The sequence below is a fragment of the Macaca mulatta genome, chromosome 20 (genome assembly GCF_049350105.2).
Source record: "Macaca mulatta isolate MMU2019108-1 chromosome 20, T2T-MMU8v2.0, whole genome shotgun sequence".
Classification (NCBI taxonomy): domain Eukaryota; kingdom Metazoa; phylum Chordata; class Mammalia; order Primates; family Cercopithecidae; genus Macaca; species Macaca mulatta.
The window spans coordinates 59,429,240-59,455,811 of NC_133425.1; the positions used below are offsets into that span (position 1 = coordinate 59,429,240).

General features: G+C 35.1%; 1 long non-coding RNA gene across 1 annotated transcript in view; it reads left to right on the forward strand.

The window, feature by feature from the left end:
- The window catches only part of LOC144338420 (uncharacterized), a 63,818-nt gene that overhangs the window by 31,810 nt on the left and 5,436 nt on the right, over window positions 1–26,572 (forward strand). Inside the window, exon 2 of the long non-coding RNA XR_013412503.1 lies at window positions 8,139–8,201. This is a non-coding gene — a long non-coding RNA (uncharacterized LOC144338420). The remainder of the gene's footprint in view (window positions 1–8,138; window positions 8,202–26,572) is intronic.

The window sequence follows — 26,572 nt, forward strand, 5'->3', positions numbered from 1 at the left end:
TGGGATTATAGGCGTGAGCCACTGCACCCGGCCTGTGGGGGGTGTTCTTATGTGTGTGTGTGTCTGTGTATGTGTGTTTGTGTGTGTGTGTGTGTGTTTTAATGATTTCCAAACCATGTGATCCTTTCCGAAAAGGAAAAACAAAAGCTTTTAGTACATGTAATGCTTATTTATTCCCTTTAATCCTTTCAATAGCAGGCTTGAGGTGTTTTCACTAGTATAAGGTGGAGAAACCGTGGCTGAGAGAGAGTAATAAACAACCCAAGATCGTGACCAAATGGGTAATTACGTTCAAAGCTGAAAGCAGGATTGTAGAATGTGACATGTATTGTCCCCACTCCGTTCTGTATTTTTAAGCAGGAAGGAACCATATGTGTAGAAAATCATATTCTCTTTTCTTGGCACTTAATCCAATCAATTTTAACAAATCCCCCGAGTTCCAAAGAGAATTTCCCAAAAAATAATGCATTGACTTTCTAAATTTGAAAGGGATTTCTATCGAACCATATGCAGAAAAAGCCAAATGGAATGGTGTTTCTCACTATTGGAAGGTGAGTGTTTCCAAGAGAGGTATTTCCCGAGGATGATGTATAAACAAATAAATAACCTATTGAATAAGCAAGCCATAATATCATGAGCAAATTTTTAATATTGTACTCTGTAAATGCATCTCATTCCAAAGCTTAAAGTATCCTAAGTCAATATAAAGTGGAAAAAGGGAAAAAGCAAGGGAGGAAGAGAAAAGAGAAAAGAAAGAAGAAAAGAAAAGAAAAGGGACTGAAAAAGAAGCAAGAAACAATTTTGTTGAAGAAAGAAACAAAGTATTGTGCCTTACTTTACTACTCAGGAAATTAAAGAGAATGCAGCCAGATTTTCTTCTACCATTCATCATTTCTAGTTGCTCCTGGTGGTTGAAACCACTGGAAAAAACAATGACAAAGATCTGTTAGAAGGAATAATAGTGACAGATAATGCCATTCAGGGACATATTTTTTAGAGGTGAGAATAAAAGTGTTTTCAGATTGAACAATGAAAAATTGTAATATATGTGAAATATGTAGTAGTTACTTATTTGGAGGAATATTCTTGAAATACAGTGTATCCTTAAGTATATTTTATTTTTCTAATCAAAGATTAAGTAAATAGCCATTATGGGATTTAATAATTACTATGCAAGTCTTACTCATCCTACGATAACTCAGAACAATCTCAATGAAACATACATACAACTTCTGATAATGGATATAGTGATCTTCCATTTCACCTTATTCTGTCTCTGAGCACACATAGTTATTTGCACATAACAGCTTCATATTCATTAATTCATTCACCTATATATTTGAGTGCTTATTGCTCAGCAGATTTTGTTTTTAAAGAGTTATACTTGCAAATAAATCAAAAATTTCTACTTCTTAATCCATATTCTAGTGAGGGAGATAGATAATAACCAAATAAATAAAGCGTATTTCAGACATTCTAAAGTGCTACAAAGGAAACAACAGAGGGAATCAATAGTAGGCAAAAGAGGATGCCAATTAGAAGGTGAAATTTGTTTGGGGGCCTGAATGACAAGAAGAAGCCATCCGATGAAGAGGGCTGAGAGTATTTTAGGTAGAAACAAATGTACCTCCAAGTGTTGAGGTGAAAAAGAGCATAGCCAAAGTTCTTAGACTACAAGGGAAGCTAGTGTGGCTATAGCTTAATGAGCATGAAAGGTTAGGCTCAATTGAGAGTAAGGCAAAAGTCCTGTAGGGATATTATATGCTTATTTATTTCTGTCTCATTCACTCCAAGTTCTCTGGATTCTTATCACCTGCATCTTATTGTGTGGACTTCAAAATGCAATGCCTTATACATTGAATCGAGCCATCAATATTCACTTGGAATAAGTCTTAGCACTAAACTGCCTAGTATTGTCAGGGGCATACCAAATTGCATCATTTTTTCTCACGAGCATCTGTCAAGTGAAAATGTGCCAGGCACCATGCAGTTTTGAAAGCAGCATGAGGAAATGGAAATAGACTGGGTTGAAAGTAAGAGCATCGTTCTAATACTTTTCTTCTACTTAGTATCTTTGCTACATTGGTCAAGGTATCTACCTCCTCTTCACCCATGTGTCCTGATCTGTAGCATGCGGATATTCATGGTGTATCTGACCAAATAGATCATTGTTTGAATACATGAAGAACCCTAAAAAATGACACAGAGAGCCCTGAGAAGGCAGTATTGAATTAAAGAGATTGTTGAAAATGAAAGAGCCAACAAGGAAACAATATATAGGACAGAACTGGGAGAGCAGAAATAAGCTTAGAACGTATAATAATACCCAAAGAACAACGAGAGTGGACATTTCTATGCCTTTAATGTGATAAAGTCTAAGAATGGCTGGTGACTAGCTGTGGCTTTGTATGCTTGTTTGTTTAGTTTTGTTTATGAATAAGAAGAGTTCATCTTATGTCATAGACTTGCATAGTACCTGGCACATAATACACACTCAATGAATAAATGTTAGACAAATGAACAAATGGATATACTGATAGATGTATATATCCTCAGAGATAGGTACCAAAAGCCTTAGTATTTGATGCAATCAAATATTTCAGACCTCTCTGTGCTCAGGTATGCAGTAGAAACTAAGTGAGCAAGTTTCATCCTAAAATTCCAGGACTTGGAGGCTCTTCTGCAATATCTATTTAGCAGGATCTTTGGTGAAATCTAAAAACTATTTAAATAACTAGTATAATTAGTGCCGGAGAACAGCTCAGAAAATAGTTGTTTTCGATAACAGTTTTCGATAGTGGATCCCTAAGTCACCTGCTTCAAAACATCCTGGCAATGCCTTCAAAAGCAATTCCTAGGGCTCCACATGTATCAGACTGATAAGAATCTCTTAAACTTGAGCCTAAAAATCTGCATAAAAGATTACTTATTTGATGCATTTTCATTCAAAATTTTGATAACCTCTGCTTCGGTGGCTTAACATTTTTTTATTTTCCATTTGCATTGCATTTGTAGGGGATATAAAGTTAGTCAAGTTGTTGACTCCACTGGGAAGAAGAAATAGAAAAAATATGTACAAAATATATACAAAATAATTACTTCGATAAAGTAAAATATGAGATGGGAAAAAAGCAGAGAAGCAATGCATGTTTTAAAATGTAGGACTAAGGATGACAGTAAATCTAGTCAACCATGTGATGTGGTTACTTCAAATGCTAATTAATTTTCAGCTATAGTGATAGAAATTGCATACTCATTAGAACTAGGATAATGACAGCCCTGGGTTTGTCAGATGACCACAGGAAGACTGTTGTTCACTTTTAAAAGGACATTAAATAAAACAAAATGGTGCTGGTTTAAACATAATGCCCTAAGAGAAATAACCAAAGAAGTCAGAGATTTCATTTGGGAAAAAAAAAAAAAAAAAAAAAACATAGACCAGTATGCAATTTACCTTTAAATTACTGGAAAGGTGATGTTACAGAGACTAGATTCTCTCGGGGGGATGAGAGGGAAAAGAGGAGTCTATTGAAAGTGGCAGGGCGGTTATTTTGGCTCAATATAAAAATATGTCTATTTCCTTGTACTACATTATTAAGGGCTATATGTAAGTTATATAAATACATTTAAAATTTGGAAAGTTCTTATAATTGTTCACTCTATAAGCATGTTCATATTTGCATGATCTTTTATAATCTTTTCTATAACAAGTCTTTTAAAAATATTTGTAACATATCATTGAAAATCTAATTCAACGTTTTATTCTGAAATTGTTATGTGTATTTGTATGGTCATTTTGTTGATTGCACAATAGCTCACTAATGCTGTATCAAAGTAAGTCATTTCTTCCACTATTGATTGTGTATGTTTAAAGAACTCTACACAACAGAGGATAAAACATGAAATGAGATACTTCAAGATAACAGAATCATAGCGCTCAAGGAATATTTTGAGGTCATTTCTACAGACAAGCATATAAGGGTTCTTCAAAATGTTCATGGAAAACGCATATTATAATAAAACTATGAATAAGTTTCAAAATTTTTTGCACCAAAATAAAGTTGTATACACTTGTTATAACATGTCTGAACAGGGCCTAGTTTGAGGCACTAATAAGGATAAGATATTAGTTTGAAAAGAGCCTCTTTCAGAGAAACATAAATTTTACTCAAATTGGAGAACAGGGCTGGGCGCGGTGGCTCACGCCTGTAATGCCAGCACTTTGAGAGGCTGAGGTGGGTGGATCACAAGGTCAGGAGATCGAGACCATCCTGGCTAACGTGGTGAAATCCCATCTCTACTAAAAATACAAAAAAAAAAAAAAAAAAAAAAAAAATTAGCCAGGTGTGGTGGCAGGCACCTGTAGTCCCAGCTACTCTAGAGGCTGAGGCAGAAGAATGGCATGAACCCGGGAGGCAGAGTTTGCAGTGAGCCGAGATAGTGCCACTGCACTCCAGCCTGGGTTACAGAGCGAGATTCAGTCTCAAAAATAAAATAAAATAAAATAAAAATAAAATAAAATAAAAAATTGGAGAACTTACATTTATGGGGAAGCCTGGGTGGAAAATGGTGAATGGAATGATGCTTCATAAGTTTATGGGGACAATGACACAAAAAATCAGCAGTTTAAAATGGATAACTCATTTTAAGAAGGATTAGATGACACTGAAGATGAAGCCTGCAGCAGCAGACCATCTACATCAATTTGGAAGACAAGAATTCATCTTGTTCATGCCTTAATTGAAGAAGACTAGTAACAGTACAAACAATGGCCAACAGCATAGACATCTCAATTGTTTCAGCTTACACAATTCTAATCAAAAAATTAGAGTAGAGCAAACTTTTCACTGGATGGGTACCAAAACTCTTGTGCCCAGATCAGCTACAGATAAGAGCAGAGCTTTCAATAGAAATTTCAAACAAGTGGGGTCAAGATCCTGAAGCATTTCCTGGAAGAATTAGAACAGGAGATAAACCATGGCTTTACCACTACAATCCTGAAGTTAAAGCATAATCAAAGCAATGACTATCAAGAGATGGAAGTGGTTCAGTCAAAGCAAAAGTGGACCGGTCAACAGCAAAGGTTATGGCAATGAATTTGGGGATGCTCAAGGCATTTTTCTTGATGACTTTCTGGAGGGCCAAATAATGAAAGCATCTGCTTATAATGGGAGTGTTTTGAGAAATGTAGGCAAAAATTTACCAGAAAAAAGTGCCCAGGAATGCTCCATCAGAGAGTCCTTCACTACGACAACAATGCTCCTGTTCATTCCTCTCATCAAACAAAGGTGATGTTTTTACAGTTTTGATGAGGAATCATTAGGCATCCATCTTACAATTTCGATTTGGCTCTTTCTGGCTACTTCTTGCTTCCTAAGCTTAACAAGTCTTTAAAGGCATCTGTTATTTTTTGACGTTTTGATAACTGCCAGTCTGACTGCTGCAAGATGGTATCTCATTGTGGTTTTCATTTGCATTTCTGTAATGATTAGTGATGTTGAACATTTTTTCATGTTTCTTGGCCACTACTGTGTCTCTTAAAGTGTCCATTCCTGCCTTTTGTCTATTATTAATTGCATTATTTATTTTTTGTTTGTTAATTTGTTTCAGTTTCTTGTAGATTCTGGATATCAGACTTGTTGGATGCATAGTGTGCAAATATTTTCTCCCCTTTCTTTAGACTGTCTCTTTACTGTGTTGATTATTTATTTTGTTGTGCAGAAGCTCTTTAGTTTAATTAGGTCCTACTTGTCAATTTTTGTTTTGTTGCAATTGCTTTTGGGAACTTAAGAATAAATTCTTTGCCAAAGCTGATGATGACGAGGTTATTTCCTAGGCTTTCTTCTAGGATTCTTACAGTTGGAGGTCTCGCATTTAAATTTTTGATTATTTTGGAGCGAATTTTTGTATATGGTGAAAGGTAGGGTCCAGTTTCAATATTCTACATCTGGCTAGTCAGTTATCCCAGCACCATTTGTTAAAAAATCAAAAAATAATGGATGATAGTAAGCCTGTGGAGAATAGGGAACACTTATACACTGTTGGTGGAAGCGCAAATTAGTTCAACTACTGCGGAAATGGGTTTGGAGTTTTCTCAGAAAACTTAAAATAGCACTACCATTCAACTCAGGAATCCCATTACTGGGTATATACCCAAAGGAAAATAAATCATTCTACCAAAAACATACGTGAACTTGTATGTTCATTACAATGCTATTCACAATAGCAAAGACATGGTATTGACCTAGGTGCCGATCAATTATGGATTGAATAAAGAAGGTGTGGTACATATATACCACGGAACACTATGCAGCTATAAAAAAGAATGAAATGTGTTTTTGCAGCAACGTGGATGCAGTTGGAAGCCATTATCCTAAGCAATCTAATGCAGGAACAGAAAACCAAATACCACGTGTTTTCACTTATAAATAGAAGTAAACATTGAGCTCACATGGACATAAAGATGGGAACAATAGACCCTGGGGACTACTGGGGGGAGAGGGGAAAAGGGCATGGGCTGAAAAACTATTTACTGTGTACTTGCTCACTACCTTTGTGAAGGGACCAACTGTACCAGAAACCTCAGCATCACACAATATGCCCATGTAACAAACCTAATACATAACCCCTGAATCCAAAATAAAAGGTAAAATATTTTTTTCAATGTAAAGATAACCCATTTTTTTTTCAGTTAATAATTTATAAAAGACTTCATTGGTATGGTTAAACTCCCAGAACTCTCAGTTCTTTAGGGTTAAATTAATGGCTGACGTTGTGGCTTACAAAGGTGTCATGACCTTGGTGGAGCTTACATTGAGAAATCAAGTTTATACTATTCATTTTTATCATTTATTTCCATTTTTCTGTGAACTTTTTGAAGTCTCCTCAAATGTTATGAAGAAGAGGTTTACAGTAATAAAGAGATCTACCTTAGGAACCTTAGTGTATTAGTCTGTTCTCACACTGCTAATAAAGACATACCTGAGATGGGGTAATTTACAAAGGAAAGAGGTTTAATTGACTCACAGTTCCACATGGCCGAGGAGGCCTCACAATCATGGCAGAAGAGCAAGAAACACCTTACGCTGTACCAGGCAAGGGAGAGCTTGCTCAGGGGAACTCCCCTTGATAAAACCATCAGATCTCATGAGACTTATTCACTATCATAAGAACAACATGGGAAAAAAACCCACCCCCATGATTCAATTACCTCCCAATTAGTCCCTCCCGTGACATGTGGGAATTCTGGGAGCTACAATTCAAGATGAGATTTGGGTGGGGACACAGCCAAACCATATCACTTGGTAAGAGAAGAGCCACTTCTGCTTGCTAGATTAGTGCTCTTTTTCCACCACCACATCAGATGGAACCTGTTCTCTTGCTCTAGAAGGGTAGAGACCCGGTGATTACTTGCAGAGGCATCACAGAGGGGAAATTACTAAAGGGAGGCCATGCAGTGTAACCATTAAAACACTTTTTGACATGGAGACTATATGGCTCTGCATATTAAGGACTAGTCCTGAAGGAGTAAAGATCATTACTTCCTAGAGCAACCTCGGAATATGCCCTAGAAGAAAGAGGCATGAACTAAAACAGGAACATTACAGAGGACTCTAAGCTATTAATTGTGCTGAGTGATATACACTGCTATGGTATTCAAAACTGTGCTTGTTTATGAATGCAGCATAAAGGCATTATAATTAGGAAAATTAATATCTAAATGTGTGATATGTATTAACTCAGAGATGCCTTACAATAAAGTTGTAGCTACTTTCTGTGATTATTTTCATTTTGTAGTTTTTTTTTTAAACTCATATATCATCAGAATGGGCCATCAAGATACAACCTGAGCCTGATAAACATGCTCTATATTTTCCAGTCTTCCATCCTTCTGTTCAACCATTTCAGGCAAACAAGTTTAATCTTCAAATTAAGCTTTCTGGAAAGACTTTGGAATGTAATCAAGGAATGTTTAAGGTATTTCCCTGGGGCTAACACCAGGTGCCTTGGTAGGTGTGTCGTTATACATGCCAGATACATGTTTTTATACTCAACTGTCTTTTTTTTTTTAATCCTATTTTCATAACAGCTCCTAAAATTGAAGCTAACTAAATACAGTATTTCCACTTTATTTGCAGAAGACATCCACTGCCAGATTTGTTCGGCTATGTAAGGCTGTCTATAATTTCTCACTTAAGAAGGTAATTTATTCATGACACTAATTGATAATGAAGTGATTATTAAAGCTACGTGGTGTGTCATTTCTTTCCATTTCTGTGTCATTGTACACTGAGTTGGAATCTGTCTTTTCTGAATCTCTGTGCCAGGATAATTATATGGCCATATGTAAATTACCACATCTCATCTTTCCGATTTTTGAATGAAAACCTGGAATGGAATTGCTATAACCATTTAATACACATCATAAAAGGATTTTTAGAATTTAATATGAAGTATAAGGTGAAAATTAATTTGAAAGAGCAATTTTAGGACATGTTATCAGAAATTAACTTTAATGATTAGTTTGGAGGGTTCTAAACTTAAGTGAAAGCTACAGGATAATGCATTTATTCTCTTTACTAACTTCTTATTAATGTACCTGTGACTTGTCCTTTATTTTATGACAAGTTACTTGAAAGGTTGATTTGAGTGAGTCATAGTCATAATTATTAAGCAGTATAAAAAGATAATAGATTTTGGAATTTCTTTTTTTATTTTTTTAAAGATCTTAAAATACTATCATGAACTCTTGCACTATTGAATCTAAAATAGGATCTTTTAAGCATATGACTTTAGGCATCAACCCAAACTCAAAAGTTAACAAAAAGTGAAACTCCACATTGATAAACTGAATTCATTTCTCATAATGTATGGATTTTTGCCCATATGTATAATGTAGAAATTTTGGCATATACATTCCAGTCTTTCAGAATCAAAACATGATTTTGATTTTCAGAGATGATTATCACCCACTGTGATGCTAAAACAAAAACCATGTATTTCAAGTAATAGCTAAATACTGGCATTGCCTTTCCTTCCATTGTTCAGGCCAAAAACCCTATTATGATTTGTCTCTTTTCTTTGTACAACCATCTAATCAGTCAGAAAATTATGTGGATTCATACTTCAAACCATGTACAGAAGAGAGTATCTACGCATAGCCTTCAAGTCTGAATCCTGGTCTAATCCACTATAGCCTCCTACCTGAACTATTCAATAGCCTAATTGGTTTCTCTGGTTCTTCTCTTGCTATTCTACAGTGTATTCTCCATTCAGCAGCCAGGGTGAATCCATTAAATGTGAATCCAATGTTTCTTACCTTTTCAAAAAACTCCAGTGTCTTCTCATCACATTCAGAATAAGACTAAAATTCCCTATGTGGCTGACTAAGTCAAATATAATAAATCCTCTAACTGTATCACTGCGACTGTATCACTTGAAACTCTCCTGCTCTCCTATTCAGCTCTAGCCATACTCATTGTATTTCTACTTCTGGAAATACCACATGTCTTTATCAGAGGCTTTGTACTCACTACTTCCTCTGCCTAGAATATTTCCCTCTTCAGATAGCTTTATATGCTCCCTCCATTCATTCATATATACAGAGAAATGCCAGTTCCTGTAAGGGGCTCTTCCTCAGCAGCCAATCTAAAATAGTCTCTTTAAATTGCTTGCACTATTCTATGTAGACCTTTCCCTTACTTCATCTTCATAGCATTTATCGCTACATTAGAAATGTGTAATGTTCTCTCTCTCAGAAGTATAAGCTCAATTAAGTAGCTTCCCCCTAAATCCCAAGGGAGCGCTTGCCCATAGTGATGACAATTTAGTGAATAGTTGAATAAGTTAATGAATACATTGGTACCATATACAAATGTATAAAAAGTATAAAAGTAGTAAGATGGATCATTTATCCCAAATCCACTAGACTTCCACATAATTGTGACTGCATTTGATTTTTTTCTTAGGCTTAATTTATTAAAGAACTTTGTACACCAAATGTTCACATACATGCTTTAAAAGTTCTTGAAAATATCCAACCCCTCCACCAACTATAAATACAATTCCTCAAAGTGGAACTGGACTAATAAGAGTCTAGAGAACAGCTCTAATTGTAATTTGCTTATATAGCATGACAGAAATATTGAAAGAAATGCTTTTAAGAGAAAATATTTAAAAACTGGAAAAATTTCATATTTATGTGTGGAGAATCCCAATTCTCAGGGTGTGTTCTTAAACACTGGTATTCCCTAAGTTATCATAGTAACAAGTGACAATATAAACCAAAAATCAGAGGATAAGTTATGGGCTCTAAGAATGAACAAACGGTACTACACTTACTTTCATATATAAAACATCATCATTATTATTGTCATTATGATCATCATGATCAATAATGATACAGCAAATATACACATTAAGCTGTTTATTTCTTTAGAGATATAAATCTCATTGATTCTTATATAATCTCATGTAACCTCTAACTCAATTACCTCCTGGCAGGCCATCAATATATATGTATATGTGTGTGTGCGTGTGTGTATATATATATTTTTTTTTTTTCTTTTTTTTTTTTTTGAGACGGAGTCTTGCTCTGTGCCCAGGCCGGAGTGTAGTGGCGCAATCTCCGCTCACTGCAAGCTCCACTTCTCGACTTCAAGCCATTCTCCTGCCTCAGCCTCCCAAGTAGCTGGGACTACAGGCGCCCGCCACCACACCCGGTTAATTTTTTGTATTTTTTAGTAAAGACGAGGTTTCACTGTGTTAGCCACGATGGTCTTGATCTCCTGACCTTCTGATCCCCGCCGCTTCGCCTCCCAAAGTGCTGGGATTACAGGCATGAGCCACCACACCCAGCCAGGCCATCAATATTTTTTTCAGTGCATTCAATGGTCATTTTCTTGGTCTCCAACCTTTGAATCTCAGACAGTTAATTATGCTTTCCGTCTTGAATATTACTCTTCCTTTCATTTCTTGACACTTTAGTGTCTTGGGGCCTCTGCCTCTCATGTATAGACCATTTTTTTCACTCTCTGCTTGTTACATTTATATGAGGTTCCACTTTAGTGGGTAACCAGTAGGGTGGAATTTTGTTTTCCTTGCACAATTAAATCCAGGCCTTGAACTCCATAATGCTTGAGTTGCTACCCACCAAGAGTCTGTCTGAACAGTCAATCTCTCTTCTCTTCAGAATATCTGTTGTTATTTATATGGGCACCAGTCTCTGAAAACAATATACCCGTCACTATGTACCACCGTAGATGCCTTTAAACAAGGTCTAGAAGAGACTATGCAAAAATAAACATGAAGGTAGAATAAAATACATTAATTTTCACTATCTTAACTTATGTGTAAGCAAGAGACAAAGGATGAGAAGAGACTCAAGGGAACAGGTTATAAAAGAAAAAAATTAGGTAATTTTTGTTGCTCCAGGTGATATTTTAAAAGTTTTTCTTTTCTCATCTAATATCCATTACAATGTTGGAGACTGAAATGAATATTTCCCATTTTCAGGTAAAGAATTGAGTTTTGCTATGTGCACCTAAAAGCTACACATTATAATGAGTATATCCAAGACCTGTGGACAACAATTTCAAAAAGCCTATCTCGGAACAAATTTTTCCTGGAATGAAAGCATCAAGATTTTCCAAAGTCTATTTGAGCTTACACACCCCCTGCTTCTCTGTCCCAGTCTAGTACAATAGACTCATTTTCCTTTTATATTTCAATTTGTTGCACCCACTAGGATATTCTGTCCACATATCACTGGATGGGAGCAAAGGGAAGCTGGAATCTGTATTTTCCCATTTCCCTCCCTGAAATATTCTTTCATTGAGCCATACTAATTATGGTGTAGACTTTTTAATACAGTTCTTTCCTTGGTTTGAATAACTCCTTCTTTGTTTTGAGCCTAGGGGCATAGAATGGACACATAGCAAGCTCTCTGTTCTCACTAGTTTTGGGTTATTCACTAGGATATTATTTTTTATTTTGTTTTTTTCTGTTTTTTCATCATAAATTAATTTTCTATTAGACATTTTCATTTTGAGAGAACTGTAAATACACATGTAGTTTTAGAATATAGTACAAAGATTTGCCTTCACCCAACGATAACATCTTTCTATAGTACAATATTATAACCAGGTTGTTGACAATGATACATTCGAGTCAAAGAACATTTCCATCACCGCAAGAATTCCTCATGTTGTCTTTTTAAAGCCGCAATCACTTCCTTCCTGCCTCATGCCTTCCTTAATCCCTGGCAACTAATATTATGTTCCCATCTGTATATTTTAGTGATTTAAGAATGTTATATAAATGGAAACTTATGGTACCTAATCTGTCAGGATTGACTTTTTTATTCATCATAATTATCTGGAGATTCATCCATGTTGTTATATGTATCAATAGCTTGTTCCTTTTTATTACCCAGTAGTAGTCCATGGGATAAACCGGAGTTTGTTTAAATATTCACGTATTGCTAGGCATATGGATTGCTTCCACAATTTTTTGTGTTCCAAAAGTTTTACAGTTTTATATTTTACATTAAATCTATAATCTATTTTGAGTTAATATATGTATTAGGTATGAGAGTTAGGTTGAGAATTGTGTGTGTGTATATGTGTGTGCCTAGCACCATTGGTTACAAAGACTATTTTTTCATTCTATTGCTTTTGCAATCACATGGGCACTTTTGTGTGTGTCTATTTCTGGCTTCCACTGATATACATATTTATTATTCCCCCATGAAAATCAAATGGTCTTGATTACTGTTGCTATATAAGAAGTCTGAAATTTAGTAGAACAATTTATCCCTTTTTATTATTTTTCACAGCTTTTTTAACCTATTCTAGTTCCTTCAAATTCTGTATAATTTTAGAATAATCCTGCCTATATAAACAAACAAATTTGCTGGCATTTTAGGAGAATTTGCATAAATCTACACATCAGTTTGGGAACAACTGACATCTCTATTATGGCGACTTACAATCCATAAATATTGTACACTTTTTAATTTGTTTAGACCTTTAAACTTCTTTCACCAAAGTTTTATGCTTTATTGTTTGAAGCATACAAGTCCTGAACATGTCTTGTTAAATTTATACCTATTTTTTGAAATAATGTGAATCATGCTATATTTTTAAATATGTGTTTCCATGTTAATTACTAGTATATATGAATACAATTGATTTTTGCTTTCTTATATCCTGTGACCTTGCTGAGCCCATTTATTAGTTCTGGGAGTTTTATTTTTAAATTGCCTCTTACTGAGTGCATTTATTAGTCCTAAATTCTTGGAACTACCTATGTAGACAACTATGTGATCTGCGATAGAGACAGATTTCCTTATTTCATTTCTGTATGTCTTTTATTTCTTGCCTTATTGGCCTGTTTATAGCTTTTAGCTCTGGGCTGAATTAAAACAGCAATAGCAAACATCCTTGCATTGTTTCTAATTTTAGTGGGAAAGCATTAAGAATGTCACCACTGAAAAAAATATTAGCTGTACTATTTAATGTTTTTTATCAAGTTTTAAAATTATGAATTACATCTCTTTAATAGGGGACTATTCAGAATATTTGTTTCACGTTGAGTGAATTGTGGTAGCTTATGATATTTTGTTTGTTTTGTTTGAGAAATTAGCCCATCTTATTCAAATTGCCAAGTTTACCTCTGTCATGAAACTCATAGTAGTTTCCTTCTTTTAATGTCTGCAAAGTCTGTAATAATGTGTTCTGTTTCATTCCTAGTTATCTGTGTCTACTCTTTTTTAAATCACTCTTGTTAGAAATTTTTCAATTTTATTAAGCTTTTAAAGATCTAGCTGTTTGTTTCATTGATTTTTCTCTATCATTCTTGCTGTCCATTTTATTGTCTTTGTTCTTTATTAATTTCATTCTTTCTGTTTGCTAGGGTTTATTTTCTTCTAGGTTCTTGATGTGGGAGTTTAGATTATTTAAAACTTTTATTTGTAATGTATACATTTTGTCTACACATTTTCCTCTCAGCACTGCTTTATACAGTCCCACAAATTTTGATATATCACATTCATTTTTATTGTTTCATGTATTTTAAAAATTTTTTGAGACTTTCTATTTGAGCCATAGATTATTCAGTACAGGTTAAACATTTCTAATTTGAAAATCTGAAATGTGAAATGCTCCAGAATCTGAAACTTTTTGACTGCCAACATGACACCAGTTTGACTGGGTCCCACTTGTCAATTTTTGTTTTTTGTCACAATTGCCTTTGGGGACTTAGTCATAAATTCCTTGCCAAAGCCAATGTCTAGATTATTATTTACTAGGTTTTCTTCTAGGGTTTTTATTGTTATAGGTCTTATATGCAGTTCTTCAATCCATCTTGAGTTAATTTTTGTATATAGTGAAAGGAAGGGATCCAGTTTCACTCTTCTGCATATGGCTAGCCAGTTATTCCAGCACCATTTATTGAAAAGGGAGTTCTTACCCTATTGCTTGTTATTGTTGAAGATCAGGTGCTTGTAGGTACATGGATTTACTTCTGGGTTCTCTATCCTGTTCTGTTTGTCTGTGTGTCTCTTTTTGTAACACTACCATGCTGTTTGGTCACTGTAGCCTGGTATTAATAGTAGTTTGAAGTTGGGTATTTTGATGCCCCCAGCCTTGTTCTTTAGGCTTAGGATTGCTTTGACAATTTGGGCTCTTTTTTGGTTCCATATGAATGTTAGAATAGTTTTTTTTCTAATTATGTGTAAAATGACAATAGTAGTTTCATAGGAATAGCACTGAATCTGTAAGTTGCTTTGGGCAGTATGGCCATTTTAACAATACTGATTCCTATCCATCAGCATGGAATGTTTTTCCATTTGTTTGTGTCATCTCTGATTCAACAGTTTCTTGTAATTCTCATTGTAGAGATCTTTCACTTCCTTGGTAAACTGTATTCCTAGGTATTTTATCCTTTTTGTAGCTTTTGAAAATAAGATTGCATTCTTGATTTGGCTGTGAGCTTGGACACCATTGGTGTATAGGAATGCTACTGATTTTTGTACCTTGATTTTGTATCTTGACACTTGACACAGAAAAATTACCTACATTTATGTGCCTTTATTCTCCATCATTTATAATGTAATTGCCTTAAGTATTTTCTATGCATACCTTTAAAACCACATCAAAAGTACTGTAATATTTGGTTCAATTATCAGACATAGAAATTTTAAGGAAAAATAGTCTAATGCATTAATGCATTGTCCATATTTTGCTTATCAAGATCTTAATTCTTTCTTGATATTCAGAATTACTCCTTTTGTCATTGATATAGTTTGGCTGTGTGCCCACCAAAATCTCGCCTTGAACTGTATTAATCCCCATGTGTCAAGGGTGGGGCCAGGTGGAGATAATTGAATATGGACGTGATTTCCCCCACACTGTTCTCATGGTAGTGAATCAGTCTCACAAGATCTGATGGTTTTATAAATGGGAATTCCCTGCACAAGTGCTCTTGCCTGCTGCTATGTAAGATGTGACTTTGCTCCTCATTTGCCTTCCGCCATGATTGTGAGGCCTCCCCAGTCATGTGGAACTGTGAATTAATTAAAACTCTTTCCTTTATAAATTACTCAGTCTCAGGTATGTCTTTATTAGCAGTGTGAGAACAGGCTAATACAGTCATTTTCTTCTCTTTATAAAACTGAACTTACCCATTGTTATAGAATAGATTTGCTGGTAATAAATTCTCCTGGTTTTTCTAGATTTGAAAATATCTTGTTTTCTCTCTTCATTCCTGAAGGATATTTTTTACCGGATATGGGATTCTGGATTATAGTCTTCTTTCAGCATTTGAAAATCATTTTGCCACTTTTATCTTGTTGTGCCTTTATTATTGCTAGTAATAAATCCTCTGCCATTTAATTATTTTTGCCCTATAAGGTGTTATTTCTCTTTTCTTTTGTTTTTCTTTGTCTTTTGATTTTCAGAGATTGATTCTGTTGTGCCTTGGAGTACATTTGAGTTTATCATAACTGGGATTTGCTCAGTTTTCAGAATTTATAGGTTTATGTCTTCTACCAAATTTAGAAAGGTACCAGATATTATAATTTGTAGTACTTTTCAGCTCTTTCTCCTATCTAAAGACTCTTGTCTTCTATCTAAATACTCTGTTGACACAAATGTTACATATTAGTCTCACAGATCTTTAATGCTCTAGTCTTTTTTGTTGTCTTTAGTCTCTCTATTGTTGAGATTGTTTAATTTCTTTGTTCTTTCAGTTTATTGATTCCTTCTTTTGCCCTCTCCATTCTTATGCTGTGCCCATTCACTATTTTGTTTTGGTTACCATATTAATCAGTTTTAAAATTTCCTTTTTTTTTTTTTATAATTTCTATTTCTTTGCCAAAACCTTTCATTTGCTTGCTGCAATTACCTTTTTTTAAAAAAAAATTTTCAGGTACTTTGCCACTTGCTTTTTGAAGCACTTTGCTTTTAAGTATGCCACTTTAAAATCTTTATTAGGTAGTTCTAACATTTCTATTACTTTAGTGTTGGCATCTATTGATTTTCTTTCTCAAAGGCCTTCTGATTCCTGGTATGAAGCGTGGTGCTTAATTGAAATCTAAAAATTTGGGGTCTTATGAGATTCTGGATTTTATTTAAACTTTAACTGGCTTCTCCTGACACAGCTCTAGCAAAGAAAGGGTGGTTGTCTCCTCATATACAATCAGGTGGGGTAGAATTCCAGGTTTCCCAGTCAGCCTCTATTGATACTGTAGAGGCTGTTCCTCATTACCATTGGGTTGGGGTATGCCATCTGGATTCCCATTGATACTTTTTGGCTGGAAAAAGGTAAAAGTACTTTATTTACTCGTACCCATGTAATCTCTACTGACACCAGTGGTAAGGTGGGAGAGCACTGCCTTGTTAGCACTGTGCAGTAGTGAAAGTTCTCAGGAACCTAGACTTTTATCCATGCCAAACTGAAACAGGCATCTAACTCTGCTACCGAGGATAGTGTCAGAAAGGCATGTAAGCAGCCAGGACTTTCACCCCCAACTGGTATTTAGGAAACCCACACACATTCATCACTAGGCTTCCTCTGATATACCCACATGGTGTGTGGCTATGGGTTTCAACATCAGTCAGATGGGGATGGGAGTCTCTGCTGTCTACATGGCTTTTCTGATGCCCACTCCAGCAGTAGGGCTATGAAACCTCACTACAGCCTAACAAGACAGATGTCTAGTTTCTCCGCTGGGCCTTTTCTGGTGTGAACAAGGGTGGGGCCACAGCTTTTCCTTTGGTGTTTGGCTAAAGTAAACCAGTTATTATGTAAATATTGTTTTGCTAAGCTACTCTTTTCTTGGTCCTTTGGCTAGAAGAGCAGGCTTTTATTATAGTATTTTTTCTTCTGTGCTGATTGGCATTTCTGATTTGCTGGCTTCTTCTCCTCTAAGTATGGGAATATATGAGGCAAGGAGAAAACCAAAGGAACTCACCACTGTGCTGTTCCTTTAGTCCCAAGTTCTGTAGTTTGGGAGCCGCCTTCTTTTTGCCTTCTCGAGGCTTCTTATGCTTGTTTTAGGTTTAATGCCCAAGGTTATTAGTTATCTTAGAGAAAAGAATAAGGAAATGTATGTCTAGTCTATCTTCTTAGAAGGGGACATCCCTGTACACCTATTTAAATAAATAACTTTTTACAAACTGTTTTTCAATTACTCAGTCTGAGTGTATCATCCATTTCTTGCTAGATCCCTAACTGATACACCTAATTTATTTATATTGACACTTTGTCTCACCTAAAAATTTACTTTTGGGACAGGATATGTGCCAGATTTGCATTCCTATTCGTTGATAAATACCTAGGATTATACATAATTTAAAAGTCACAAAACATTAGCAATATTCCATATTTAAAATTTTTGTGTTTGATCTTTATCTGTGTAGCAATTTATAATAAAATCCCTAAAACTAACCAAAAAGGTCTGCGATTTTTAACTAGCTAATGTTAGGGAATCTTTGGCTTAAAAGCAAAACCAAACAAACAAACAAAAAAACTACTCACTCAGAATGCAAGTGGGGAAGAAGAATAGGGTGTACAGCAGTGTCACGGTGGCCCAGAACAAGAGAAGAAAGTACACTGCAACCTGAGAATGTGCCCGCTTACAAACAATGATTTCTTCTGTCTTACCATTTAAAGCACAACATGGCAATTTCTTTCTCAACCTGGACTGTATATTCTTGAGAGTACAGACTGGTTCTCTGTACCTCCAGTACTCATATTAGTCCTTCACAAAAAGAAGGTGACTGGTAAAGAGCTTTGAATGCATTCCCTATACACCCATATAGTAACTTATACACAATACAATTCAAACATGCTTGATGAAAGAATGGTGACATCGTGTATTGTGTCTTGAAAGAAATATCTTTAGAAGAAAGTGTATTTCCTTGCAAAAGACTGAATAGAGTCAATATAATAAACACTTTATCACGATTTTCAAGCATACATTGACATTACCCAAGGATAATAAAGAACACACAATAGACATAAAGCCATATAATTAAAGTAGCTGAATTAATGTCATCTTATGGAAGGATACACATTGTTTCTCTATCATTCTGTCATATTTTGAAGCTTAATTTTGACTGGTCTCCAGAGGACCTTTTATTTCCTTGGCCAATGAGAGGCAATCTTACTTGTGTAATTTGTTTTTTTCATTATAAGATAGAGCTTTCTGAAATCATGTTTCTGAATTACAGTTAATAAAGGTCAGTACTACAAGAATTTGATTGGTTGAATCTTATTTCATTAGGTGTGATATGGTAATACAGGAGATGAAGAAAGCCCATCTTATTAAGTTTAGCAATTTGAAAACCAAAAATCATTTTGGGATAATAGCATGCAGAATTCTTCAAGCTATTGAAGTGTGCAGAAGATGTTAAAATAAACCATGGTGCTCTAAATGGAGAATTCATCCTATGCAAGAAAGATGAATTTATGCTAATTGTTCATTTAGAGTGTATAAAATTGCCTTCTACTTTAGAAAGCACTGACCTCATCAGGGATTTGTAAAGTTGGACGCTGAAAAACGTGATTCTTTATTTTCCAAGAGCAAAAATTAATAAGTAAAATAATGCCACAACATGCAAGAATCTGATCCTGCTATGGATATAACTAATAAATTTCAGGAACATATATTAAAATTTAGAATTCTAACTGAATACCAAAGTCACATTCATCAGTTGTTTTCACATAACATGCCAAGTATTTTAGTTCCAATTCTTCTACATTTTTTTAAGGTTGTGGATCATCAGTAAAAAAATAAAAGCAGTACAGCCGTGGCTAAAATGAATTGAGTAGTACCAAGAATGTAGGATTTTTGCCAAAAGATGAGAGCACACTGTGTCAGAATAGAGAAGCATTCTCCATTGTTTCAGGCACTTGTACATTATTGTGAAGAATAGCACTTTTTTTTTTTTCCAGAAACATGTAGTGGAAAAATGTATATGTAAGTCACATCTGGGGAAGAAAAAAAAAATCACAAGCCTTTATTTGCTAGACAGCCATCATGGAAATAAGGTGCATAACAACCACACATGTGAGGAGCTACTGCTCTGTACCTGATATAAATATGTGCAGATGGGTTCAGTACCGTCCTCAACAAACTGACTAAATGGGTTCCCAGTATCTTATTTACCATTATTTGCCATGCTTTAAGAGGAAAGTATTAAAAAAATTTAAAATATTTTATGCAAGAGATAGAAATTATTTAATCCACTCCTATATCCTTTTCACAGATGAGAAAACTGATATCCAGGGTCAACAAGAAAACATTTGTTACTGCAAAGATGGTATTATTTTATATACACATATACACACATTATATAATGCATGTACATCATGCACACACACACACGCACATATATTTATTTATATTTTATCCCAGCTCTTTTGAAAAAAGACTTAAGTGGCCAGGTGTGGTGGCTCACGCCTATAATCCCAGCACTTTGGGAGGCCGAGGTGGGTGGATCACCTGAGGTCAGGAGTTCAAGACCATCCTGTCCAACATGGTGAAACCCTGTCTCTACTAAATATACAAAAATTAACTGGACGTGGTGGCAGGTGCCTGTAATCTCAGCTGTGTGGGAGGCTGAGGCAGGAGAATTGCTTGAACCTGGCAGGCGGAGGTTGCAGTGAGCCAAGATCATACCACTGCACTCTAGCTTTGGGCAACAGAGTGAGACTCCGTCTCATAAAAGAAAAAAAGACTTAAACTATATATTTATTCTTGTGAACTTTTAGCAAGAAAGAAACAAAGGAAAATTATACTGTTTGCCAAGCCTCACCAGCTCTTCGTTTACATTTCCAAAGGAAGCAAACTTACTAAAATAGACTTACAGTGTGGGGTGGAAGATGATGGGAGAAATTCATCTCTACATTTCCCACCTCCTCACATTTCTGTGCTCGCCTGTTTCCAAGTCACAAGCAAAGTGAAATGACATGGAGGGTTTTATATAAGATTACGCTTTTCAAAACATCTAATTTGAAGCCCCATTTATGGTGTTTATTCCATTTCAGGGCAACTAGTACTGTGGCATGTTTCCATATGTATGTAACTCATTAGTTGTTCAGTGCTTTCCCATTGGCATTGTGAAGGTGTTAAATCTCACAAGTGAGGATATGAATGTACATTGTAATAATATCCAACTTCCAGCACCTACAAGCTATATTCCTGTGCTACACCCCTGTAAATGGGATTCAGCTTTGGTCTGAATATTAAAACAAAACACAAAAATTAAAAAAAAACCTATGTATTTAATTATTTTATAGGAAGGAAAGGGGGAAGAAAATAAAAACCAAAAACACCCAAATTGTACGTTGTTTAAAATGTTTTAAAAATTGGAAAAAAATCAGTGAAAATAATTAGATCTCAGGGTTATCAAATGTTTTGGGATTCAAATATCAAATAGAATCTCTATAAATGGACATTTAATTCATATATTCTACACATTTTGCTCTATTTTTTTTCTATTCGTGTAACTTGAGCATGGAGCATAATAGAGAAAAAAAATTCTATAACCTTGAACTTCATTAAATCTTCTGGAATTCTCTTTAAGAGAATCTAATGACTCAAATCTGTCTCACAGAGTGATTAGTGTGAAGCAATAGTTCTCAAGTGTATTGATCACAGGGACCTCCCCAGAGGAACTTGGTAGAAATGCAAATTCCTGCTCTTAAATTCTTAGTCAGCACTATCGAATAAGTTCTAAGGTTGGGACCCAGGAATTTGTGATTTATCAAACCCTCTGGGTGTTTTAGATAGAACCTAAAGTTTCAGAATACTTGTATAGAAACATGTACATTAGAATACTCATGGCCAGGTGTGGTGGCTCACGCCTGTAATCTCAGCACTTTGGGAGGCCAAGGTGAGAGGATCACAAGGTCAGAAGGTCAGGAGATCAAGACCATCCTGGGAAACACAGTGAAACCCCGTCTCTACTAAAAAATACAAAAATTTGCTGGGCGTGGTGGCACAGGCCTATAATCCCAGCTACTCGGGAGGCTGAGGCAGGAGAACCACTTGAACCAGGGAATTGGAGGTTGATGTGAGCCGAGATCACACCACTGAACTCCAGCCTGGTGACAGAGTGAGACTCTATCTCAAAAAAAAAACAAAACAACACAAAACAAAAAACCAAAACAACAACAACAAAAAAAACACTCATTCTCTTTTTGAATCTATTGGGCAATTTCTCAAAATAGGGTGAATATATGCTAAAGTGAGGTTCTATGTTTTTCTTTTTATTTATTTATTTATTTAATTTTTTATTATTATTATACTTTAAGAGTTCTAGGGTACATGTGCATAACGTACAGGTTTGTTACATATGTATACTTGTGCCATGTTGCTGTGCTGCACCCATCAAGTCATCAGCACGCATCAACTCATCATTTACATCAGGTATAACTCCCAATGCAATCCCTCCCCCCTCCCCCCTCCCCATGATAGGCCCCGGTGTGTGATGTTCCCCTTCCCGAGTCCAAGTGATCTCATTGTTCAGTTCCCACCTATGAGTGAGAACATGCAGTGTTTGGTTTTCTGTTCTTGTGATACTTTGCTAAGAATGATGGTTTCCAGCTGCATCCATGTCCCTACAAAGGACACGAACTCATCCTTTTTTATGGCTGCATAGTATTCCATGGTGTATATGTGCCACATTTTCTTAATCCAGTCTGTCACTGATGGACATTTGGGGCAAAGGATATGAACAGACATTTCTCAAAAGAAGACATTCATACAGCCAACAGACACATGAAAAAATGCTCAGCATCACTGGCCATCAGAGAAATGCAAATCAAAACCACAATGAGATACCATCTCACACCAGTTAGAATGGTGATCATTAATAAGTCAGGAAACAACAGGTGCTGGAGAGGATGTGGAGAAATAGGAACAATTCTACACTGTTGGTGGGATTGTAAACTAGTTCAACCATTATGGAAAACAGTATGGCGATTCCTCAAGGATCTAGAACTAGATGTACCATATGACCCAGCCATCCCATTACTGGGTATATACCCAAAGGATTATAAATCATGCTGCTATAAAGACACATGCACACGTATGTTTATTGCGGCACTATTCACAATAGCAAAGACTTGGTTCTGTGTTTTTCTAAGCTTGAAATTAAGACCATTCCCGTCAGATTTCAAAGGTGAAGCTTCAATAATTATAATAGAAGAGTAGAAATACCAAAAGGCTGTTCCATCATATATAATTGCCAGCATTTTCCCTAACAGAAAGATAAAGGCAGATAGCTCGGTTGCTTAGGTAGAAATGTGTTGGTATCTGTACAGTGTGTTCTCAAGGTTTTCAAATTAACCCTTATGTTCCTACATTTCTATTTGATAGCTGAAATTTCAAGTCTTTATGCATATTATGTTGAGATAGACAAGAAGAGGGAAGAAGAGGGAAGAAGAGACGAGAAGGTGGCTCTACAGTTGAGACAGGCTAATTGCGAGTAAACCTGAGAAGGGCTTCTGGCCAGCAAGGTCAGGAGCAAGCTTCTCTTACAGCCTGATGTTTTTTTAAAGGGCCCAGTGGAGAAGTGTGCTTTGAAGCAAGATTCTATTAGACAGGGGTTAGGAAAGTGCTGGCTGTTCTATGAGGATTAGGGCCCTTATGCTCTGTTGAAGCTATGGAAAGGGCTAACATTTCCCATTTTGGCCAGGTGGCCAAATAGAAACGTAAAGCTTAAGACGGTGGGGTGTTGTGAAGATGGCAGTACTCTTGTCCTATCATATTAAGTAACTGATAATGATTAAGAAGCAACTAGATGAAGTAAAGGTAGCCCTTTAATATGTTAGCAGTTATTCAGTTTGAGAAGACGAGAGCTGAGCTGAGCCTTAGATATTTGAGACCATTTTCTTTTTACGATAACAACTTTTGAGGGAATAACATATATGAGGACTTAATTAGGCATGAAGAAATAACGTATTTGAAAATATTATTAGGCCAGATGTGGTGGCTCACACCTGAAATCCCAGCACTTTGGAAGACTGAGGTGGCCAGATTACTTGAGGTCAGGAACTCGAGACCAGCCTGGCCAACATGGTGAAACCTGTGTCTACTAAAAATACAAAAATTAGCTGGGTGTGATGGTGAGCGCCTGTAATCCCAGCTACTCTGAAGGCTGAGGCAGGGGAATCGTTTGAACCTAGGAGGAAGAGGTTGCAGTAAGCCAAGGTTGTGCCACTGCACTCCAGCCTGTGTGATTGTGATAGAGCAGGACTCCATCTCAAAAAAAAAAAAAAGAGATGATTAAAAGCAATACGGAGGAATTGGCATCATCTAAGCAAATTCACTGAAACTGTTTCACAGGTACAACACAAGGAAAGAGTACCTTTTATTCTTAATTTATTCTAAACTTATTCAAAATTATTAAGTTATTCAGGAAATAGAAGAAGAAAAGCTACTGTATGTTTTCTAGTCTACCAATAATTGCAAGAAAGAAGTGAAAATTGAATCCCACAAGCAACTGTTCTATGTTACCATATTAGTGTGAATTATTATTTTAATTGAAAGTTCAACTGGCAATTAGAGAACTACATTTTGTGAACTTGGTGAGTCACTTTACTTCTCTGAGCCTTGGTGTTCTGTTTAATACAAGGGAATAAAACTGGATCTGTAATTTCTATGTGTGATGTAGAGAACTCTTGATAATTACTGTGATTTCATTAGAAGCCACAGTGGGGGAAGGAGTTAGGGGCCCAGATGGAGGGTCCCTACCCAAACCTTAACACAAGTCAACAAGAGAATCTGATTTTAATGGTATACATTTCTATTTCTACTGTTATTTCTGTTTATAAAATTCTGTACTTTTCTGATGCTATTTTGTTTGTTAGAGAAGTTTCATTCAAACGGCATCAGGAAAAGCAAGATTCACACTTGATACTTAGGATAGGATACTTGATGCATTTTGTTTCAGGACTTGAAAACCAGAGTTTGTTGATTCTTCCCAAACTGAAGGTTGAGAATAGTGTGCTGGGTTTATGTGTAGTCTCTCACAAAGTTGGTTTTCTGTAGCAACTGATAGCAGAAATTAATGCAGATTTTTTACTTTTCCCCTAAAAGATAGACGTTTTAAAATTCCAGTGTAAATGAATGATATATAATAAATTACTCCTGCTGACATGCCTTTTAAAACCAAAATGTATCATTAAAATACACACAATTTTTTATTATACATTTTCAAATACATAAAAAGTTGAAATAAATTTATAGTGAATACATATATATCCACCAGCCAGATTCGACAATTACAATTTTACTATAACTTTTATTAACACCATATTAATCAACTTATGAATTTCTTTAACTATCTATGAATCCATCTGCTTTGGGTTTTTTTTTTTTTTTTGGACATATTTCAGTGTAAATTGTTACATTAGTACACTAAATACTTTAGGATTCACATCTTTACCCAGTGTAAGATATTTATTTACAGTATTTTTACTTTTTAGATAAATTTATGAAACTAAAACTTAAGTCAGTATTTACTCAGCATTGACAAATGCATACGTGGATATCAAATTATAGAATATTACCATCACTCAAGAAAATTCTCTTAACACATGCCCTAAAGATTCAGCAACAGCCACCATTCTGAATTTTTCTAACATGATTTCTATTTGATAGAGAATTTTATATAAAAAGAATCATACTTTATGTGCTTAATGTGTAAGTCAGCTTTCAGTTACCACAATATTTATTCATATCATTGTGTGTATCAGTAATATATTCCCTTGTGTTGCTGATAGTTTTTTATTGTATGAATATGTGTTTTTTTAGTCAATTATTTTTATTGATGACTACCTGGGCAATTTTTCATTTAAGGCTAATATGCATAAAGCATTATACACCTTTTTATAATTCTAAGCCAATGATTTTTTTTTTTTTGCCTTCTCTTGGGTGAATATCTAGAAGAATGGCTATTACATAGAGAAATGTGTGCATAATATTGAAAAGAAATTTCCAGTCTTGCAAAGTGGTTGCATCATTGTATATTCCACCAACAATTTATGAGAGTTCTAGTCATACTATATTCCTGCCGACTTTGAGTAGCAACTCAGGCTTTTTAATTTCACCTATTTAAGTGGATAAATAGTGCTATCTCATTATGATTTTAATTTGTACTTACCTGATAACAAATGCTATTATGCTGTTTAAAATATGCCTATTGGCCATTTGCATAACTGTTTTTGAAGTATCTGTTCAAATCTCTGCTCTTTTGTTATTCAATTGTCTTTATTATGGAATTGTAGTTCTTTATATAGATTGAATACCAGTCCTTTGTCTCTCTCCAAAAATATAGACTGTGAATATTTCTCACAACCTGTGACTTACCTATGTTCTCAATGTTATGCTTTAATGGACAGAAGTGTTTTTATGACACTTAAATTATTTCTTTTTTCTTTTATGGTGATTACTTTCCGTGTCCTTTCAAGGAACTTTCGAGTATCCCAAAAACATGGATACATTGGCCTATGTTTTATTCAAAATCTTTATGATTGCAACTGTTATGTTGAGATCTATCTTCTGTTTTAAATTAAGTTTATGTATCATGTGAGGGTGAGATTAAGACTATTATTTATTTATTTTTTTTCCTGTGAACATCTATTTCATCCAGCATGATTTGTTGAAAGGCTCTATCTTTACGCCTTGAATTACTTTGGTGCTCTTGGTGAAAATTTAAATAGTAACACAAAGTGACTATTTGGGGGGATGCATTTTTATTATATCTCAATTATTTATTTTTTCTTATGCTAATATTGTGGTTCTGAAATTATATTTTCTTCATATTAAATCTTGAAATTGTATAATTTCTCTAACTTTGCTCTTCTCTTTTTAAAAAAAAAAATTTATGCCCTTAGTGCTTGCAATACATTTTAAAATAAGCTTTTAAATTGATTTAAAGAAAAAGGCTGCTGGCATTTAATCGACATATTGACAATATTAAGTTTTTCAATCCATGACCATGGTATATCTCTTTGTTCACTTTGGTATTCATTTTCACTTATTTTGTTTTTTGAGTCT